We start from the raw sequence: 14,797 nt of genomic DNA on the forward strand, positions 1-14,797 counted from the left end.
GAACTTTTATAATGAAATATATATTATGGACTGTTTTTCAAACATCGAAATTTTAAAATTAAAGTTTTATTTAAAACAAAAAAAAAAGACGAGGTGTTTTTTCTTTTCGAGATATTTTTTTTCACCATTTATTACTTTGAAATTTTATTCACCAATGAAATGATAAAAAAAAACTTTTCGTTAAATATATTTTTAAAAAATTATTATAAAATATCTATAAAGTCTATTTTTATGTCTGTAAAAGTTTGTTGAAAGTTCAAATAAAGTTTATAATTTAATTGAAAAAAAAACACCTCGTCTTTTTTTTTTAAATCTTGGTCGCGAATATTCGTAAAAATGTAATATTTAAAAATATTATTTTGAAAATATATTAATTGTCGCTGAAGTTAATGTTTTAAAGAATAAATATTGAATTGTCTTAAAAACGCACACAGAACCCCCCAAAACACGGCACATAAAAATCAATCTTGGTCGCAAAAATTCGAAACAGAAAGAGACAGACACACCCGTTTATTTAAATATCTTTTATTTAAATACGTTCGTTTTGTTACTTATTTTTAAAAAATGTTTTGTAAATATATACTTTTTCTTTTAAATCTTCAAAGGTTTTGTAAATATATTTAAAAAAAAATGCTGGTGAATATTCGAGCATGTTTGCTATTTGACGTGTTTAAAAACAACTGACGCCATGTGCTTGTGCCAATGTCAAGGTCGAATCACCGGTGTTAGTTGAATTGTGCGCCTGGCACCGCCAGGCGGCGTCGTCTGCTACAGGGTATCTATTCTTTACTTCATCCAATTTTTCTTTAGATCCCGAAAATGTTCGTTTTTTTTTTTTTTTTTTTTTTAGGGTAATATTGTTACTATTCCTTTGATTCTTTAGAGGATCCCACTTCTGACACCATGTCGTGATAATACATACTTTGGAAGCACTGATAAACAAGGTGGTGTAAAATGCGTTCTTTATTGCCTAGTAGTAAACGTTGCACTGAGAAACAATGGCGGACGAGATTCATACGTCACGGGCCAAGGGGCATAACTCTAGGCGACTAATAGTCTCTTAGCCTATATTATGACACAGACCACACACACATCTATACAGATGGGTCTAAACAAAATAACGCAACAGCAAGTGCTGCAGCAATACTCAAAAAATCAATCACAAAACAATCAAACATCCCAAAAGAAACCTCAACCTTCAGTGCTGAAATACATGCTCTACTCCTAGTTCTCAAACTCGCCTCCAATAACAAAAAAATTATAATCCTTTCAGACTCCCAATTTAAAAGCGATTAAAAATAAAAAGATGGACAATCCCATAATCGCAAAATTACCCCAAAAATTAACTGAACTAAACAGTAAAAAATAAATAATGTTCTGCTGGATACAGAGCCATTCCGGTATTAAATGTAATGAATTAGCAGATTCTGCAGCAAAAAAAACAAAACAAACAAAAACAAAAAAAAACGCCTTAAATCTCCCAATCGATGCAGATTTTAAAATTCAATACATAGATCTAAAAAGACGTATCAACGCATATACAACAGAGAAATAACAACCCTACTGCAATGAACACCCTAACAACAAACTTTACGAAATCATGCAAAAAAAAAAAACAAGAACAAAATACGAAACTAAACAGAAAAGAAGAAGTCAAACTAACAAGAATAAAAATAGGCCATACTCACTTAACCCAATCATATCTCCTAAAAAAAGAAAGCCAACCATCTGTATACCTTGTCAAACACCACTCACAATCAAACACATATTAATTGAATGTACTGATTTTGTAACAGTAAGAAATCGATTCTACAAAGAAAACAATATTAAAGAGTTATTTGATAAAAACCATTCCCACAGTTAAAAAAAATTGGCCTTTATAATTAAAAAAAAAAACAAAAGAACCCTTTATACAACGGTCCTGGATATGACCTAAAACTATATCTGATGATGAGGCCCCACCTTGCGGGCCTTGGGGGAGTGTGGAGCCACCCTTTAATTGCCATTGCTCCCAAGTCCACTCTGGCCCGGAGTGGTAATACCTGTTAGAGTCCCAACTATGGGTTAAATAGAATCCGACTTTAAAAACAAATATACTCCATTAAAAATCGTTCCTCAAAATAACTAGGTTCGGCATTAAATAACCTGAAAAGGGTTGATATGCCGTAAAACAAAAACAACCAACCAAAATGGGATGAAAAAGTAATAAAACATCATTTGACTAACTTCGCCGTTTGTGCAATTGCTTCTTTTTATTTGAGTTGTTTATGTGAAATATTCCGTTTTGTAATTTTTATTTGAATTATTCGGGCTGCTCGATGTTGAATTTAAATTTAAATAATAATGTTAACAATTGTTCGACGAATAATAATGATTTGTTTAGACTAAAAAAAAACCTGCTTTTTATATCTGCACGTATTTTTTTTTATTTTTTTAACAAATTGCACACACAAAAGTGAAATTTACATAAGAAATCGTAACAAGTCTTAAACATTGACAAATTCTACATTTGATAGAAAACAATTCGACAGACTTAACTAATGAACGGACATTTTTACACGAGGAACGAAATAATGATTGCACCGTGTTACGGTGATCTAAATTCCTTCTTCCTTAGCAGTTGATTTTTACGTTTAAATCGTGTATTTCAACTTATAATTTTGATTATATTATATATTCATATATTTTATTTCTTAAAAAATTGAGCTCAGAAAACAAAATCGTATCAATTTAATAGAGAAATCCTAACAAACAAATGAAAATTTCTGTTTTGAACACAAAAGAAAAACGAATTCATTTCGATTTATTTTTTGTATTGAATTCTTGGAATTAAGGTAAGTTTTTTCTTTCTTTCTTTTTACACTTTCGAAAACCTTTCATTCAGTAATGTTTTAAAAAATTATTGGAATTAAGGTAAGTTTGTTTTCTTTATTATTTTTTTACATTTTCCCAAAACTTCCATTCAATAATGTTTAAAATAATCTTAAACATTAAAATAAGTTTATTGCAATCCAATAAAAATATTGATTCCTCCATGCTTTATATACGTAAATAAAATAAAAGTATAAATCGCTGATTAAAAAAAAAAATTAAATACATATTATTCGATCTGAAATTTATATATTTTTTTAATATTTGCTTATTTTCGTAGAAGTTATGTAGTTTCTGTGAAAATATTAATGTTTACCATAAACACAATAATTTAATTCGAAATTGCTCAAATTGTTAGAAAACTGAGCATAAAAACTGCTTTTTCGGTATTTAATTGTTGTAATATTTGTAACAAATATTTTTCTGTCTACATTTACCTGTTATGTCGCTAGAGGATTCCGTTGATTTCTATTGTTTTACTTAATATTTTATATAATTCTGAATAGGGATCAATTTCTTTTATAAATTTGACATAAACTGAGCACCCATTTATTGGCTGTCACTGATTAGCAGAAAGTACATCTAGAGAAAATATTAGTAAATGTTTACAATATAACGAGTGTTTTATTAATTTGCTTCCCCACGAAAGCAAATTAGACACAAGATCGTTTTTATGTGGGGGGGGGGGGCAGCTTCCCTAAAAGGAAACACTCAGAATGAAGGGTTTCCCCTACATTGACCAAAGGAGAATTTAGCAAGCATGTTTTTTTGTTTTTTTATCGGGAAGGGAGATTAAAGCCCATGTGTTGTTAACTATTCTGTACTTTCACCTAAAAATTTAATAAACAAAAGAGACTGTAAAAACATTTTTCGGCATAAAAAAACTTATCGCTCTGTGCTATTTTTAAAACCCTATTTTCAAGTTAAATTCGAGTTTTACGATATCATTTTTTTTTATTAAATTCTTAAATGATAATACAGAATAGTTACAAAACTCTCCTTTTCCATGTTAAGAATGGTTTTCTAAATAATAACGTTAATATTTTGGCGCATTAACATAATTGCATAAGTATCCAAAACTTTGTCAAAATATTAACATAATATTTATTAATTAGGTTTTTACAAAAAATTAGTTTCATTTTCGATTTTAAGTGATTAGAATCTCATGATGGCATCAAAAATTGAAAGTTGCAAAAATGTTCCGCCTTTCAGTTTCATTATCAGAGTCAGTCACAGTTTTGTTGGTCTCATCGACTGCTTCTCCTGCTGGAGCCTCCTCCTCATCCTCTGGTGCTGCTACAGCCTCTTTTTTATTCTCTGGTGCTCCAATGCTTTTCCCAGGAATGACATCTACCGGTCTTTGCTTTGCCTTCATGACACGCCCTCCTCACCATGGCGCAGAAGTCTCAGATGGTTTAGAAATACCTCTGAGACTGAAGTGTTGACTCTGTTAATCTCCTTAGATCTTTCCTCTGCAGTCTTGAGCAGACGATTGAGGACTGGCTGTGGATCTATGGGGTGAAAGCCATATTTGCAAAAGCCTGCCATTAGGTTTTCCCTTTGATAAGGGAGCTGAATCATGAATTTACAGAGCAGTTTTGGAAACGTGTCTTTAGGAACAGTGACTGCATTTTTGCTCCCCGATTGTTTCCATGCAGTGAGGATAGACCTTCACTTCCTTTTCATCAGCAAGGGGTTGGCACAGATGTGTGATTGTCAGTACATTCATGTAAAATCTGATTACTGAAGTGGGACGATAGGTTGTCGCTAATGAAGACTTTCTTTCCTGGCAATTTGCTGCAGTATGGCAGAGCAACACCATGAAACCAGTCCTGACTTTGGTTGTACCTTGTGTTAGGGGGATCACCTTGACGCCCTGTATCCCACAAGTTTTCACTTTTATACACGACATACAGAGGCAGCAAATACCCTGCAGCACTGCCAGCTAGCATGAAGCTGGTGGATGACTTTGTGTCATTCATGATACGTTCAGAGTGTTTTCCACTACCTTTGAAAATCGTATGCCTGCGGCCAGGATCATCACTTAAGTTCGTCTTGTCATAATTGATGATATTCTCTGGAGGAACTCCTCCTAGTGTCCTGGCCAACTCTACAAAATATTTGTTGGTCAAGCCTGCACTTTGCTATGCTATGTTATTGTCAGTACATTCATGTAAAATCTGATTACTGAAGTGGGACGATAGGTTGTCACCAATAAGGACTTTCTTTCCTGGCAATTCGCTGCAGTATGGCAGAGCAACACCATGAAACCAGTCATAAAACATGAGTGGTTGTACCAGCCTGACTTTGACCGGTTGTACCTTAGGAGGACCACCTTGACGCCATGTATCCCACAAGTTTTCAGTTTTATAGACGACATATCGAGGCAGCAAATCCCCTGCAGTACTGCCAGCTAACATGAGGTTTGTAGATGATACATTCATAGTATTTTGCACCATGTGTTAAAATCATACATTAGCAGCAAGGATCATCACTTAAGGTTGTCACATTGTAATTGGTGATATTCTCTGGAAGGACTCCTAATGTTACACGAATGCCCCTGTCTAAGCCGGGTTGACATGCTAGTATGTGTATAGGTGTATATACATATATGTTCATGAATTAAAATGTGGCATGCGTCTGCGGATGAAATGTCAGAAATTGACAAGCTAAACAGGAATTGTTTCAATATTTCTCACAAATATAAACAAACCTTGTTATTGTTATGAAAAATGTAACAGAAAGGAATCTGGTTACGTGGATGTTTTGAAAAGATTGACAGGAAAAAGTCGCAGAAGGAAAAAGATTGCAGTTGGAGATTTGATTGTCAACCGAGTGGACGCCATGATAATTCTCTCTGTCGCTCCCCCACTCTCTCTATCTACCATAAGCAAGAACAACAGGAAAAATAAAACACAGACTGTTGCTTACACCAATGGTTGTTGTGTTTTGAATTTTTAAAAAGGGTTTATAATATAACAACTCTGGCATCAATTGAAATGGATGGCTCTCGTCTAGGAAAAGCCCTGTGTTTTGACAAGCTTCTGGGTTTGTCCTTTACTCCTGATCTGAAATGGAACATGTACATCAAGTCTGTTGCCAAGGTCGCTGGAAAGATGGTGGGATCCTTCTACTGCTCCAGAAGATATCTCACTACTGATGCAATTCTCTATCTATATAAAAGCCAAGTACGTCCAAGGATGGAATACTGCTGCCATATCTGGGCAGGAGCTGCTAAAAACAACCTATCCTGCTTTGACAGAGTACAAAATAGACTTCGTGGCTTAGTGGGGGATGCCCTTTTCTCTACCCTGCAACCTCTCTCCCACAGAAGAGACGTTGCAAGCCTATCCTTGTTTTATCGTTATTTCCATGGCAGGTGGTCGTCTGAACTCCAATCTCTGGTCCCCCCTCACCAATCTTTCACAAAAAACACCCATCTAGCTGAATCCACTGTGAAAAATTTCCCCCACTCTTTATCTGTGCCTAAATCAAAATGTGGATTTCATGAACAAAGCTTCTTTCTTAGAACTGCATGCCTGTGGAACTGTTCAGTCTGCATGCTTCCCACCTGGCTACAACTTGGATGTCTTCAAGTCCAACGTTTTCAAATTCCTAAGGAACCGCCCCTTAAGTAAACACTTCATCAAATCTCCACACTAACGTACTGTACTTGCAATAACCCTTATCTCTGAATGGCTTCCGGGCCTTGATAAGTGGTGACCACTGTGTAAAAAAAAAATCAATTTTGGTGTCCTGGCCAACTCTGCAAAATATTCTTTGATCGAGCAAATACTGACATCAGCTCTTTTCTTTTAAATGTTTTGACATTTGATGCGGTTCTTTATATGATCTTTGTGCCACTTCATAAATGCGGTTCTTTATATGATCTTTGTGCCACTTCATAAACGACTGTGCCTAGTTCTAACTAGGGACATTATCCTTGAACTTATTCACAGTCATCCGTAGATCGATGATGTCTAATGGGAATCCTCACTCTGACACAGCCAGCAGGTGCTTGACAATGGCGTTCTCCATTATGGATGAAATGATGGTCTGTCCACCTGGTGACCACAATGGTCTTTCACCCTCAGTCACCCGAAGGTAGTATTGCAGCTTTGCACGACTCAAGCTATAGTCCATCCAGGCTTCATGCTGAGACTTTCCTCTTTTGACGTCTGCTGCAGCCTTGATGAGGTTTTTGGAGTTGGAAGCTTTGTTGTAAGCCCTTGCGCCAGGTTTTGGCATGTAATCTCTCGGCATAGTGGAGAAAGGTTGTGCGGTAGGTTCTTCACTTCTTCTGGTTTTAATTGGAAGGACAATCTTGAGAATATAGAAGAATAGAATATCTGGTATATTAGATTCCAAAAATGAACACATCGTAATAACAACATTCGTATAATATGAAGATTGAAATTACTAGGCCTTGGTAGGGATAGGACTAGGGTTAATTTTAGGCTTAGAGTTACGTCTAAACTTTGGGCTAGGGTCAAAGTAAGGTTTAGGGTACCATAAGGGTCAGAGTTACCTAGGGTGGGATTTTTCAAAAAAGTAGTTCCTAAAAGGAATAGGTAATATATTTACATATACCTGTTCTGAAAATAAAGGAAATCTGGAAATAATATAATTAAGCCTTTCAAACCATAGAAGCCTTTATATTTGTAATGCCCATACTATGTATTTAAAGATAAAACATTCAACTCCAATTTCTAACTTTCAAACAGTAGAAGCCTTAAAAACATCATTGGATTTTGATGCTTGTCATGTTGATCGGGAACGAATACAGAGAAGATTTCATTAAAAAAGGAGACTGACTGATCAGCAATAGGTACGAATACAGCAAAGATTCCATTAAATAACTTAATTTTTAACATTGTGAAGAGCTTATATGTAAGACTCTTTGAAGTTTGTCGTAGTTGCATGAAGCCATATTTGGCAACAATACACAATATATATGGTAATAGTATATTTCATATTTAGTAAATTACAATTTTGGTTTAACCGATAAGGATCAAACATTAACTCGCTTATAATTTCTACGTTCAGATGAATTAGGAATAAACAATATAAAAATTTGAATAACATACTTGGAATTTGAGAAATATATAAGAAAAACAAAAAAATTATTAATAAAAAATAAATGTATAGAGAGAAAATCTTATCGTTATAACAATAGTAAATATTGCATTAAAATTTACACACACATGCCACAAAACGTATATATATATATATATATATATATATATATATATATATATATATTATATATGTGCATTTTCCTTAAAACTGATACACGTTTATAATTCAATAAGGCTATAAAAAAGTGCAACAGCTTATTAAGTTTAATGAAAATAGATTTAAACTTTCAGACCATACTTAATTTTAAACATTTTAAAATAATGGAATATACACTGAATTCATATTCTTACATTTACTGCGTCTTACATATGTTTCATTGACTGGCATAAACCAAACAAATCATCAGAGACTTTTCATTAGTTTATTGGCAGAGAAAATGTACGTTTTGTTTTTTTCTTCGTTTAAAAAGGAAAGGTACTTTTAAAGCGAATTAGAAAGGTTAAAAAGACATAAAGATCCGAAATCTAGTAAAAACAACCAACTTGTTATAGATAAAATATTGAAGACATATTAGTATATATTTAGAAATAAAGACATTCAGTTCATACGCCACGAATGGTGCAGGCTCATTCTAGACACAATATTTCAATTTATACTGAGCTTTAAACATTACTAGATTTTATGTAATTTTACTATTGAGAAGAGAAAAAAAAAGAAATAAAGATAAAAATAAACAAGATAGTATAAAAATTTTAAAATAACAATATGTAATTATACTTTTAGGAAGAGAAAAAAAAGGATTAAAAAATTAAAAAGAAACCATAAAAATATAAGAATAATAAAAAATATGTACAAAAAGTTGAATATTAGTAATAATTTTTTTAATTCCAATAATAAAAAAAATTACTTAAAATTAAAAAAACTGCTAAGAAAATTCTGTAATGATAGAAAAGATACCCATTACGCGGCATTTGAGAGCTTTTACGGATACAAATATGTATTATAGGCAGTCAATTAAAAAATATATATGGAGATAATCGATTATTAAAACCGCTTGTATTATTTGGATAAAATATGGGAATGATAATGCATTCAAAAAGCATTGGATGAAATTGTTGAATGAAAAAATCAGTTGAATTCTAAAAATAAAAATAAAAAAAATAAGAAAGAAACTAATCCTGTTGTATTAGATAGCTATTACTAGAATTAACATATGTGTAAAGTTATGAAAATGACCAGTTTAATACAGTTATCGAGAACAATAAGTAAACAAGAATATATTTCCACACAATTAAAATAAAAAAAATTAACATATGTGTAAAGTTATGAAAATGACCAGTTTAATACAGTTATCGAGAACAATAAGTAAACAAGAATATATTTCCACAATTAATTAAAAATATTAATTGGATTCTATATTAGTTTATTAACTTTAGATACTTAATATTTCTATTCACCTTTTCTTGTTATTATAAAATTATGCATTTTTATGAGTAGAAACTATGGTAGTAATTTGATTATTGTTCCTAAAATTCCTACTATATTATTGTTTATTTTTTAATTAATTGCATTTATTAACTTTAAATGGTATACTTAATATTTCTATTCTTTTTACTATAAAACTAACGGGGTGCCCGGTCCTGCCAGGTTATTTGGAGGTGTGTGTTGAGCAAAAAAAAAGCTATCCTGCAAAAGAGGAAAAGAACATAAAAAAGAGGATAGTTAATAAAAATAAAAAAAGATAGGGAGAGAGTAATCAGTTTTCCTCGCCAAAAAGAAGTGTGAATTATTCAATGAGTTGGTAATTAAGTCAAGGATCTTAGGTGTTGCCACGGATGCACAGGAATGAACAGTGCTTTTTAACTTGGCCAGAAGCCAGTTAATTTTCCCGCTTTCTGTCATTTTATTTTTTTATTTCCCCACAAAAGCAAACTAGACACAAGGTTGTTTTTAATGTCGGGACCTCCCCCTAAACTAGACACAAGGTTGTTTTTAACGGGGGCACTCTGGCAGTATCCAAATAAATAGTAATTGTCTCAGTATGAAGGTCAAGGTCATATGACAGAAATCCCTTGACCTTGAGATGTGTAACAGGTGCTATTCAATTCCTTTCATGGAGATCTATAAGTGTAGCAAATTTGAAAAAAATCCGTGTCGGACATGGTTTGTCCCCCCCCCAAATTTATCGATTTGACATGGAATATGAATTAAATGTTTATTTCTGTGATTTTTAAATGTTTTTAAAAGTTAGGTTTCTTGTTTTGTTGGCACGATTAAAATAAAGAATGATATTTAAATATATAATTTTATTTTATTTCTTTATTTTTTTTTACAGATGTTCCTGCCTGGACGTTTTTACAGAATTTAATGATCATCATTTTCCTTAAACATTATTCTATAGACAATTTGTGCCTTACACGGAAGACAACAAAAACGTATGCATAAAAATTTAAGAAAAGTCAATATTTTAACTTTTACACTATAAAATATCTTTCATCAATTAAACGATAAATGATACAAATTGAGGTTTCTTTAAAATAAAATCAAACTCGCATCAACAACTGAATTACAATAGAATAGGTGAGGAAAGAATTCAGTATTGCTTATAACTAAGTAGTGATAATCTTGTTCCAGGATCAATTCTATTTAAACATGTATGCACACAGTGAAGGAAAGCTACATCATTGTAAAGTGTGTGGATATTTTTGTTCTAAACAATCGTATTTAATGAAACATATGAGAACTCATGCTGAGGGAAAGCCACATTTTTGTGAAGTGTGTGGCTATTCTTTTTCAAGCAAATCGAATTTAGTGAGACATATGAAAACTCACCCTGATGGAAAGCCACATTCATGTAAAGTATGTGGCTATTCTTCTTCTACAAAATCGAATTTAGTGAGACATATGAGAAGTCACGCGTGGGGAAAGCCACACTTTTGTGAAGTGTGTGGATATTCTTCTTCTATCAAATGGAATTTAATCATACATATGAGAACTCACACTGGTGAAAAGCCACATTCTTGTGAAGTATGTGGATCTTCTTTTTCTGTAAAATCATCGTTAAATATACATATGAGAACTCACACTGAGGAAAAGCCACATTTTTGTGAAGTGTGTGGATATTCTTGTTCTAAAAAATCAAAGTTAGTGACACATATGAGAACTCACACTGGGGAAAAGCCATATTTCTGTGAAGTGTGTGGATATTCTTGCTCTGGAAAATCAAATTTAGTAAGACATATGAGAACTCACACTGGGGAAAAGCCACATTCTTGTGAATTGTGTGAATATTCTTCATCTGAAAAATCAAAATTAGTAAGACATATGAGAACTCACTCTGGGGAAAAGCCACATTCTTGTAAAATGTGTGGACTATCTTTTTCTGAAAAAACGAATTTAGCTAGACATATAAGAACGCACACTGGAGAAAAGCCTTAATCGTGTGGAGTCTGTGGATATTATTTTCGTCAACAATCTATTTTAATGAGTCATATGAGAACTCACGCTGCCACACAGTTGTAAAGTCCTGTTAGGGGGGGGCTATTATACAATGCAATACAATGGTGTGTGTAAATATGTCCACTGGAAAATCTGTAAAAACTTGAATAATGTTGTAGTAAGTCTTGGTAATATGTTTACCAGAAAGAACAGTTGGAAATAAGTCATACACCATCTGCTATGACTATTAAACACCTACAGCTACATACCTAGAAATGGGGATATTAAGCCTGACATAGTGATATGAGACAAGAGAGGAAAGTGGCAACCCTAGTTGAAGTAAGCGTCCCTAATGGATCTGAGTTTAGATGGAGTAAAACAAAATACCAAGAACTTATATACGACATGCAAAGAAACTAAAATTTTAATAAGATATCCATTTTACTAGTTATTATAGGAGCAAGTAGACTAATGGAAAAGAATTTCAAAAACTATCTGGCGAATATATCCGGTGAACCAAGTGCAAGAGATGTGCAAGTGTATGGATATTCTTTTTCTGAAGTTATATTTAGTTATTCATATGAGAACTCACACTCAAGGAAAAAATCCATATTGTGTGGATATTTTAGTCTATAAAATCTTGATTGAGCCCCTTGATTTCTTAAAACTTAGTGAAGTATTAAACGCTGCCAAATAAGGTCTCCTCAATATGCCTAAAAAATATAGTTTAATTAACCATATAAATACTCACAGGAGTACCTTCTGATTACCTTCCTGGTGTTCTCGCTTTGAGCTATCAGTATGAGGACGTATCACGATACGAATCCAGCGAAGACTTTCATGAAAATCATGAATATGAAGCCAGATAAGGAAAAATACTGCCGGGACATCACTCAGTATAAAAAGGTCACCAAAACACGTTTACGCACCAGCGCGCGTTAGAAAAGCTATTGTGCAACTTCTGCCAATGCTGAAGGAGGATATATTTCCACCAGCAGCAATCTACCCATGAAATATCCATAGTGGGACCTACAACAGATGTAATTCCAAACATCCAGATCTTTACTGAACCACCTGACTCTTCATTATCAAACTCTGATGAGAGTGAAGATAGCACATCTGACACAGAAGATGCCACGGATGACATCGAACCTAATCTACTTAACAGAAGACAAACCCAACCAAAACTTAATAGAGGAGCATCATCACCAGGATCTTTGAATCAAAAGTTAATTATAAACCAATCAACTGAACAAGAAATAGAAGAGCTTGCAAATAAAATCGAACTGACCAAAACAATGGAGATTGAAGAACGATTCAAATTCAACCATAACTGAGATAAATCATGTTAACTTCGGTGCTGCAAGTTATATGCAAATTAAAAGACCAAAAGAGGAAATGAGGAGGAAGAAAAATAGATACTTTTAGAAAGGAAGTCTCCCAAAATATATTCATATACTGTGAACCAAACGAAATCCCCACATCTCCTAAGAACAATACATAGAATGGAGAGAAAAAATAACATCAAATATCATAACGGTCTAGAAAAGAAAGCAGAATATGAAACTTTAATTAATGGATTAGCTGAATAGATCACGAGTAAAGACAATAAAATTAAAACTAAACAAATGAATGGCCAGTTCGATCAAAACCCCTGATTTGTGCACCGAATTCTAACGAGAACCACAATTTACCAGAGTTCAAACACCACCAAACAAAGAAGACGAAGGATGATTCTATTAAGTCCCAAAACAACATCAAGAAGCACAGTGCATTGAAAATGTGGGAGAAATCAACCAGAAAAAAACGCAGATGTCAGAAATTATTTTTACTTTGGAAAAAATAAAATTCTGAAATTCTACATCCCCTAGCATTGATAAATTGATAAATTACCAAATTTCTTCTTAATTAAGTAATATCGCTATATCCACATTATCTACTAACTTCAAAAAGAAAGAAGAGGAGACACTAGAATGGTTAACTGCCGGCATCACAAATCTCCTTCCCAAGACCGAAGAAACCCATCGTCCTAGAATATAACCTAATGTTAAATATATTGTTGGAGCAATTCTTGATTCACAAATTCCTGCATAGATAACCAATCAAATACCACTTAAAATATATAAAGTGCCTTAATGAAATTCTCACATTGGAAATATCACTTGTGGAGAAATATACTTGTTGTGGTAGGGTTATTGTCCTTATGAAAAAAAATTTGAAATTATGCAGAATCTTTGCGACTGTATCAAAACTATTTTAGATAAACTATATTATTTGTAGTGTGTTTTTGCCTTTTCAACTAATGAAAAAATATTTGAAATCATGCAGAATCTTTGCAAGTGTATCAAAACTATTTTAGATAAACTATATTATATGTAATGTGTGTTTGTCTTCAACTAATAAATATTTGTTAATGAAACCTTTTGTCTTGTTTATATTTTTAGTTATTTTATCTGCAGGACACAACCTTGTTTATATTGTTAGTTATTTTATCTCCAGGACACAACCTTGTTTATATTTTTAGTTATTATTTTATCTGTAGGACACAAACTTGTTTATATTTTTAGTTATTATTTTATCTGCAGGACACCAACTTGTTAGAAACAAGTGTTCATCAATTTATTAATATTTAATTGTCTTTACTTCTTTATTTTTTCATGAACTTTGAATAAATAAACCGTATGAACGTCATTTAATATTGACATCAGTGTTGCGTTGTTATCTCTATAAGGCATTAGAAGAGATGACGTATATTATATATTTGTTGTATCATAAAGAGCATCGTGTGTGATGGTCTAATCAGCCTTAATGTTGTGTGTGATCGTCTAGTGGTCCAGTCTATTAAATGATATGTTCATATGCTGTTGTGTGTGTGATACTTGTATTTTTCAGACATAACTTCTGCGTCCTGGATGTTGGTCCATCTGAAACATCTCTCGTCTTGGAGGGGACACTGGTACTTGTTTTAGACGGATATTCATCCACTCCAACACGATGAATTGGTTTTGTAGTTTTTATTTCACTTTCCAGATGATGGAAAGTTAATCTGGCTTGTGTGGTTCTCTTTGTCTCGTTTCTATACACGTCAGCGTCCCCCCCCTCAGTGAAGGGGTGGAGACAACGGTGAAACTGTTTGTCCTCTTCTACGCCCAAACCAAATCTCACCGATTCAGCTAACCTGATCACGTGACTCACACAATCCGATCAGCTGATCTTGACTTCCGGTCAACGGGTCTACAATATAATTTACCCCCCCTCTCCCTCTCTTGATCCATTCTCTAACAATCAATAACGTAACAATAAAAATACTTCAATACTGATAATCTTGATATTAACGTTTAAAACAATTATTTTTACAGCCATTAAAATATGTGACTTTTCTTTACGTAATTAAACCATAAATAGATAT

At 33.0% G+C, this 14,797-nt stretch overlaps 1 long non-coding RNA gene across 1 annotated transcript; it reads left to right on the forward strand.

Annotated features, from left to right (window-relative positions):
* The first annotated feature begins 2,586 nt into the window (after positions 1-2,586).
* Positions 2,587-13,807, forward strand: LOC145271395 (uncharacterized). The gene is made up of 2 exons (XR_013865851.1): positions 2,587-2,834; positions 10,286-13,807. It is a non-coding gene; the product is annotated as an uncharacterized LOC145271395 (long non-coding RNA).
* Positions 13,808-14,797: the final 990 nt, after the last annotated feature.

Source organism: Euprymna scolopes, chromosome 46 (assembly GCF_053919585.1).
Source record: "Euprymna scolopes isolate OS-2025 chromosome 46, ASM5391958v1, whole genome shotgun sequence".
Taxonomy (NCBI): domain Eukaryota; kingdom Metazoa; phylum Mollusca; class Cephalopoda; order Sepiida; family Sepiolidae; genus Euprymna; species Euprymna scolopes.